Source organism: Mastomys coucha, unplaced genomic scaffold (assembly GCF_008632895.1).
Source record: "Mastomys coucha isolate ucsf_1 unplaced genomic scaffold, UCSF_Mcou_1 pScaffold7, whole genome shotgun sequence".
Classification (NCBI taxonomy): domain Eukaryota; kingdom Metazoa; phylum Chordata; class Mammalia; order Rodentia; family Muridae; genus Mastomys; species Mastomys coucha.
Window position 1 is genome coordinate 5515637 of NW_022196913.1, and position 8965 is coordinate 5524601.

General features: G+C 35.5%; 1 long non-coding RNA gene across 1 annotated transcript in view; it reads right to left on the reverse strand.

Moving 5' to 3' along the window:
• Window positions 1-275: 275 nt before the first annotated feature.
• The window catches only part of LOC116082456, a 10151-nt gene continuing 1461 nt past the window's right edge, over window positions 276-8965 (reverse strand). Inside the window, exon 2 of the long non-coding RNA XR_004115317.1 lies at window positions 276-2154. This is a non-coding gene — a long non-coding RNA (uncharacterized LOC116082456). The remainder of the gene's footprint in view (window positions 2155-8965) is intronic.

An 8965-nucleotide genomic window follows, 5' to 3' on the forward strand; every position in this document is an offset into this window, starting at 1 on the left:
ATTAATTTATTTTTTACTTATTCACTTTACATCCCACTCACTGCCCCCTCCTGTTCAAGACCCTTACTCATATACCACTCCTGTTCTCCTCTGAGCCACTGGGGAGTCCTGTGCATATCCTTCCACCCTGCCACTTCAAGTTGTTCATAGTCTTCTTAACATTGATTTTATTCAAGTAAAAAATCTGGCTGCTAATTGGGTAGTGCTATCTAAATCATCCTTTCAAAAATAAGTGTCTAGGACTCACGGCTATCAAATGAAAGGACATGTATGTGCTTTTAGATTTTTATTTATTTATATTAAATTAATTAGTTAGGATTTAAAAAATAAACGACTTCAATGTTAACAATGGAAACTCTTATTGAGTATTATTTATGCCGATTTAAATGCATATGGATTGTAGACATTTAAAGAATTATGTAGTAATCACAGTTTATTAAATGGACAGAACTGAAAGAATTAAAACACTAAAGGGTTTACTTGACTGGCTTACAGGCTATGTTTCAAGTAGTCCAACAATGTGTGTCTCACAACAAGAAGCTAAGACAATAGCAGTTCGGAAGGATGGAAGTTTCTGCCTCACTGTCTAATATAAGTTTCACACAAGCGAGAATAAGCTCATTTTAAAAGTGGTACACAGGCTACACAGAAGTAGGTACACAGGCAAACAGGCAGAAACACATACACAGTCCGATAAAGACTATATTTAAACAGAATCACACAAAAGAATCATCCTGCCAAATATAGATTATACTGATGCATATTTGAGTTTCTCTGAAAATGTAATATCAGCCACTATTAGCTGACTTGTGGTGCCCCAGATAACTTATACTGGATACCATACCAGCACCATGTTTTTCAGCATAAACTAGCTCATACAAACTTCTGTTATCTTCCAGAAACCTATCTGAAGTTTGTGTAAAGCCACTCCCTAGGCAGAAGATCAAAGACTACATAAAGCAAGCTGAGTACTAACATGGCATGGCATGCAATCACTGCAATTTTCCTTTGACTCTGGAATAATGTGATCAGGTTTCTTAAGCTCCTACCACTGTAACTGCTCTGCTGCAACAGAGAGTAACATGGAACTAGGAGCACAATAAACCCTTAAGGTGCATTTGTCAGGCTACTTTATCACAACCATAGAAAAGAAATTAAGACCATGTGGAATAACTCCACATTGGAATTGAAATATGACTTTACAAAACTGTTCATTTGCCTTAAAGCATTACACATGAACACACTGCATGATCAAAGAATCCACACCTGTGTACTTGCTGAAAAGCAAGGAAAGCATGTATCAAATAACTCAAGTGATTGTCTAGCTTTATTCATCAAATTTGAAAATGAAAATTTATCCAAATGCTCACTTTTGCTTAATGGATAGACTATACTACACCCAGGCAATTGATTTTTCTAAAGAATTACAAGTGATAAATACCACTAGTAAAAATAAATCTTTAAATAATAATGCTGAGGAAGTCGGGCTAAAAAATGTGTATAGTGCAACTTTTCAACAAATGGTACCAAAAGAGCCAGTGGTTGGTTGGGTATCAGCAGTAATGGGAACAGGTAATATAGAAGGTATGAGGATAATATTCATGTAGATAGTGTTCTTTTTGTGATCAATGATTCTCAAGAGTATACATGTGTTGAAAATGAGCAAAACATTCTTTTTAAATGTTTAGTTTGTTGTACGTCAATTATATTTAGATAAGCTGTGAAAACATAAAATGAATAAAATTAAATAACAAACATGTATACCAATCTGGGCCATAAGGAATCAGCAGAAACAGAGTGTGCATTTATACATCCCCTAAGGAGACAAGATATTCAAACCAGTAAGCTATTTTCTGCTCAGAGTGAAACCCAATTCAACTGTACATTTGCATTTCATTTATGGGTTCTGGGAATGATGCATGGTTTTAGAAAGATTTTACTTGAAAAGAGAGTTGCTTTCAAATTGTTTTAAAATCATAAGCTTAGTTAACTAACATTGCCAAGTAAGTTGAAAAGCTGAGCCCTTGAATATAATGAAGAAGTGTCAGTCTTCCATTGTCAGGTCCATTTTCCTTGAGGCATGAGATCTCACCAGCAAAGCACTTGAGCAGTTGGTGAGTACAGGTGGATTATAACTGCTGATCAGTCTCATGCCTGCAAAGTAACAGAGAAGCCACCATTAGCTATTGTGCTGCAGATAGGAAGGACTGTGGCTTTAATTTGAAACAACCTCCAACCATTGTGAACAAGCTCTAGCAACACCATCTGCTTCACAAAGGAGCTAGGCTGATGACTCCAGTTCTGAGTGGAGTTGGTTCCCTCCCACAACAACAGAAGGTAAGAGGCAGTCAGAAGCATTTGGGGGGAACTCGTGCTTGTTTTTAAGGAGGATGATTTTTCTGTAGACAATACTGGCTGTGAACACATGCTGATTAGCAGAGGAAGCACTAAAGAACAGATACACTTGAGGAGAGAAGGAAAACAAAGAATGAAATTTCCCTCTAACTCCATGCTCACTTCCCTGGCTTTCTGCATTTACCACTTCCAAAGAAATGCCTCTCCCAAGATCCAGTGTGGTTACTTAACTAGAGGAAGCCAGTCCCAGACATGATTTTACAATATTTAGCTAAGCACCGTACGCAGGATATCATTCAAGTAAGAGTCATTATATAGTACTTTTGTTGATCATTTTGCCTGTAACATGTGGAAGATATTTAAATGCAAAGCAAGTAAATGATGAAAACAGCTTCATTCTCAAATATAATTAACAGTGAATAACTTAGGTTAATAGTTACTAAAATAACAAGTAGATTATAAAATGTGGTTGAGAAATACAGTAGAAGTCCAAAAGACTTAAAAAAGAAATAGATCTGGGCTGTGGTGGCACACGCCTTTAATCCTACCACTTGGAAGACAGAAGCAGGTAAATTTCTGAGTTCTAGGCCAGTCTGGTCTACAGAGTGAGTTCCAGGACAGCCAGGACTACAAAAAGAAACCCTGTCTCGAAATACCAAAAAAAAAAAAAAAATCAAGTTCCTTACTTTCATGAAGACCTAGTTTCCCATATTTTACTGTCTGAGCAGACATGAGGATACTTAAGAGTTCCTGAAGGACAACACTAGCAATTACTATACTATTGAGAAATGCATACTTCTGTATGGTGTCCATATATGTTTCTTCCTGTTCGAAAACTGGAATTGAACTAGAAACTAGAGTGTTTAAGTAGCCACAAAGCAGAAGGATTAGCAACCCAGTACAATGGTTGAACAGAGGGAAGTTTTTAGATATGGCAATTGGCCGCTTATTCTTTCCAAAGAAAGGTTTCTAAGTGCTAAGTGCCATGAGCTCATACTGACTACAAAAAGAGTCTGAATTTCTCACAGATGAAAAAGAAGAATTCTTTATTTTAATCGATGTATATACTACTCATATTAGCCTATTCTGTTGATGAAAGCTAAAATCCTTTCCTTGAGACTTAATGAGAAAAATCAGTTCTTCACAAAATAGAGTTGCTATCGGAATAATTTATTAATTTTGAAAAGAACTTGAGATATAATTCTTTCTCTCTCATACACATAGGTGAATAAATGGATAGATAGATAGATAGATAGATAAACAGATATTCATTTACAATAAACTCTTTTACCTTATGCATGTATCACAACTAATTTGCCCAGTTATTTATGAATAATACATTATGTATGTCCTGCAATCCCCACATTACAGACTTGAAAACATTGATAAAAATGTTCCTCAAATATAGTTTATTTTCTCTATAATTGTACATAATTTTAATAAAATAATTATAAAATTAAGCACAATAAGAGACTGCAAATAATTACTAGTAATCAAATAGAATCCTTATTTAAAAGTTTATCACAAAAGAAAGTTAAGAACTCTGTTCCTCTAAAATCTGATAATAAAACTTCAGCTCCTGTTTCTACAGACTGTGCTGGATAAGGGTAAATAGAAGTGCAGAGAGAAAGCATTACTATATATCTCAAGAACCTGGAATTGAATCTTAACATGTATACAATCTAGAACTATTGCTGCCAGATATTTAGTAAATAAAATGAGGATGTTGATAATACTAGCAGTAATAAATGTATTTGTAATATGAGCTTGTCTCAGGGATTTTCTAAAGCTCAAATAAGTGAATAGATGCAAAAATCATTACTTAAAAACAACAACAACAACCTGTGCTCTCAAGATTTCTAGCTGACAGCATTACATGTGACCAAAAAGGTCATAAGCATCAGAAGACAATGATGGAATCACACTTTGTTTCTAAGAAGATAAAATTAAACATGAAGAAACAAAATCAATTACACATGTTTAGAATTATTGATTTAATTAGGAGACTGCCTGTCAGAGAACCACCTTTCCTTAGCAATTGGTTGTACTTGTACAGCCTTAGGGATTGCATGTGAATCTTGTAAGTTTCACAAGCTTCCTGAGACCTGTAAGTTTTAGTTTCTTCCTGAGTCTTCATGAGCGGAGCAATGAACAGAACTGTGTGGAGTGAGAAGTTGCAACTTGGCAGAAGGTGACTACCTAGTTTAAATAAGTTTCTGAAGGAATAGTCAATTTAATGACAATAAGATCTTAAGAATTTTGCCAATGAAGAAGGAACTTAAACAATACTCTTGCATTAAACTATTTTAAAATGAAGCAGTGTCTAGTTTTTCAACATGTCAGATGAAATCTACTTAGATAGGTGAGAACACAAGGGAAAGATAAATATCTCTCCCAAGTTGTGCCCATTCATTTTTTTACTCAATCTCTTGACCAGCTTAGAAATATTAGTCATATACTTCTAAAAATAAAAAGAACTTGGCTATGAATATGAAGGGAATAATTGTACAAATTGACATTTGGAATATTTATGAGTAATCAGCTATGAAACTGGCAAGAAGCTAAAACTAAGGGCCTCTCCAAATACAAAGTATTGAGTCCTAGAGAAGCCATGTAGTAGATTACATCTTGATTCCTATGTCAAATATGCACCCTCATCTCTTCTTGTCTGGGGGTGACTATGTATGAGTGAGATGTATTGTTTTTCATTTTCACCAAGATATTTGGTTTTTACCCAACTGCTTACTTGGGGATACTATTGAGTTAGTCATTCTGGGAATTTTCCATTGGTAGAAGTGAATAAAACTTCAAGTTCTAGCCTGCTTCATAAAAATAAAAATCAAAACAAAACTCTCTTATGATCATTAAGTATCCATATTTGAATCACTGGAAGATGAAACTGTTTTCCTTCTGTTCCTAATTATGTTTTCATGCTCCCCTGGCTTTCACCCACTCAGCTAGAACAACAGGATCTGTGTACAATGAGCTTACATATGTGGAATATATAGAAACTTGAAGATGGTACAAAATTTAGACTTAGCCATGAATGTTATCATAGGTTCTTCTATTATTTCTATGCAACCATTATTATGCCCCTTAATATGCAGCATATCCTCCTTATAAATATTACTATTGTAGTTTTGCTAATCTTAGCACAAATTTTACACCTCAAATCATATGCTCAAGTCATCCCATCAGCATGGAAGTTTTTCTGTCTTCTGCTTAGATGACTTCCACGTGTAAGGCACTATTCTATACCAAGAAACATGGAACTGAAAAAGTAATAGCATGCATTTCTTACAGGGCATATCTATTCTCTTTATTTCTGCAAGTTAAAGAAGGACGGCCAGAATGTTGGTACATAGTGGGCTTGGAGAAATAAACACAAAGTGCATTAGCAAAAAGGAAGCATGCTGCTATACATACACAGCTTGGGAACCATGCATGCTGTGTGTTATTTTTGTGTGCAGAGAGAATCCAATAATAAGATGAGAGAAAACAATAGTGGGAAATGGCCTAATTTAGGTTGCTGTAAGAGAGATCTAATTTAAACAGTCTTTTTTTCAAACGTTCTCAACATGAGCACTCTGCCCTGAATACTAGCATTTTAGAAAATGTCTCATATTATAAATACATATATGCAGGTGCACCAAAGTGTCTGTGCCCACCTGTGTTACTCAGAAGACAATGTGTAGTGTGGGCAGAGTATTGGTGATGACTATATATGTTTATTCTTGAAGTAAACACTACTTTGACATTAAGAAATTCTCTATTATTATTATTATTATTATTATTTATTATTATTATTATTATTAATTATGTCCTGAAAACTAAAAGGAACTGTACTTTAATAAAATAAATTTTTTTGAGCTGTGTTCTATCAAAGTCAGAAACAGACCAACACTTTGAACAGCAAACACAGTTAGGTAAAGATATAAAATATACAAACAAGAATATGTATTTATATGTATTACATATATATATATATATATATACATGTATATATGTTCATTCATGCCAACTGCTCATACTCAGACAGCATAGAAGAAACAGATTTCTATGTAGTGAAGTAGCATTGCAGACAAATGCTCACCGCTCATCTTCTGATGTGCATCTATTGACCATTTCATGTTTCTAGAGACACATATCTCTGCTGTGTTTATAGCTAAACTAGAGGACAGGAATGCTTTGCAATTTTAAGTATTTCCTTACATTTTGAAGGTATATCATTGTGTACGTAGTTCAAAAATTAAAGGAAATGCATTTATGTAAATGAAAATTTCTTGTTCACAACTACAAACCCATTTGTTTTGTATTTCCAATCATTTGTTTTATTTCCAATATCTATTGACTCACAACAGTAATTTTGTAACAATATGTAAGGGTCTCCCTAACCCAATGTTTCACATAAATACTGAATGCTACTATATAGATGCATATAATCCTGAGACAATCAAAAGTTACAGTAAGAAATTTTTTTGTTTGTTTGTGTTTTCGAGACAGGGTTTCTCTGTGTAGTCCTGACTGTCCTGGAACTCACTCTGTAGACCAGGCTGGCCTCGAACTCAGAAATCTGCCTGCCTCTGCCTCCCAAGTGCTGGGATTAAAGGCATGTACCACCACTGCCAGGCTACAGTAAGAAATTTTAACAGAACTGAGAAACATAGATTTTTCAGAGAGAAAATGGTGAAGAGGCTGAGGAAGAAGAAGGGGAGAGTACAGCAATGACAGGGAGGGAAATGCAAATTAATTTGACCTTTCCAAACATTTGCGATAATAACTTAAAAAAAAAGTCCGTTTCAGGATGAAAAAAGTAGAAAATGATCAAAAGTCAATATCAGAGAAAACAAAATTGTTAAAACATGATTGGGAGCTAAAAGTTATAGATTCCTTTCAATTTAGAATGTGTATGATTCATTTCTGAATGAAGCCAGACTGGGGAAGCTGGGAAGAGTCAATCTAATAATAAAGCAAGGCTGTCCTGTGCTGCAGAATGCCTGCTCAGCATCCAGGTCATGGACCAACAGTGAAGTCAAACTTATGCTTGTGGTTTTTATTTTTGTTTAATATGTTTCACAAGCACTTAATTGACTTCAGAAAAATCAAATGTTTGAATATATCAATATGTCATTTCTTCAAGGTAATACATTTATAAGTGATGGCCTTGTGTGAATAATGTTGACGGGACTAATTATAGGAGGAAGCATATCTGGAAGCCAGGCAGTCAGCGTAAACAGCAGGATACATGCACAGTGAGTCTTGATGCCGACAGACTGGTGGTTCTCATAGGCTTGCAGTGAAGGTAGCCCAAGGTCATGGACTCTGAGGATTATATTGTTTGGTTGCTCCTCTTTAAGCAAAAACAAAACAAAACAAAACAAAAACAAAAAACAAAACAAAACCAAAAACAAAACAAAAAAAAGTAGAAGATATTGTGTTGTTACAAATATTTTTGCTTTAAAAAAATGTTTTCAATGTGTAAATATTTGTGAAGACAATCCTCAGGAGACTCGGATAGGACTCCTGCAGACGGAGGCTTAAAAATGGGAAACTTATTATTTTCAGAAATAACAAGAGACCCAAATTTGGGGGAGTATGGGGTATAATTTCGTGATTTTAAGGTCCCGATGTATGTAAACTAATTCTGTACTTTCAGTGTGGGGAAAGATCACTAGAGTGAGAGTCTGAAGAGATCAGTAGAACATTCTAAATGACAAGAAATCTTCTAAAAGCAGATAAAAAGTTCAGTCATCCTGATAGCAAATCCTTCATGTTTTTGTGCTTTGTATTTCATTCTTGGCTCTTTGCACAAACTTTTTCCTCCACCTATTTCAGGTTAAGAAGCTAAGAAATAAAAACCAACTATGTTATTTTTATTTGTTTTCTAGTTTTGTTCTCTCTCTCTCTCTCTCTCTCTCTCTTTCTCTCTCTCTCTCTGTCTGTCTCTTTCTCTCTCTGGTGTGTGTGTGTGTGTGTGTGTGTGTGTGTGTGTGTGTGTGTGTGTTTCATACGGTTGTCCAAAAGTCAACACACTTTTCAGGAGCAATCAAAACCTCAAATCTACCACACAACTAGATTCTGGATTCTGTAGATTTCCAAGTACAACCCTACAGTCCTTGACTAATTCATTTACATTGTACCAAGTTTCTGCTATCATTCTTGTATTACGTTCCCTAGGGTTTGGTGTTTGACTCTGTACTCCAAGCTGAGGCACGATCATTATACTATCACCTCTTTAAAGAAGTAGCTAATTAAGTAAGTATATCACTTATTGTATTCTTTCATTCATTCATTCATTCATTCATTCATTCATTCATTCATTCATTCATTTTAACTCCTGATTGCAGCCCCCTCCTCTGAGTCTCACCACCTCAATCCATGCTCTTCCTTTCTCCTCAGAGAAAAGGAAGAATCCCATGGGTACCAATCTGCCCTGGCAAATCAAGTTGTAGCAGGACTAAGCAGTCTCTCATGCAGAGACAAGACGAGATAGCCCAAGCTAGCAGAAAGGGAGCCAAAGGCAAGGAACAGAGTAAGGGACAGCCCCTGCTCCAACTGCTAGCAGACCCACGCCCCTGCTCCAACGGTTAGCAGACCCACGCCCCTGCTC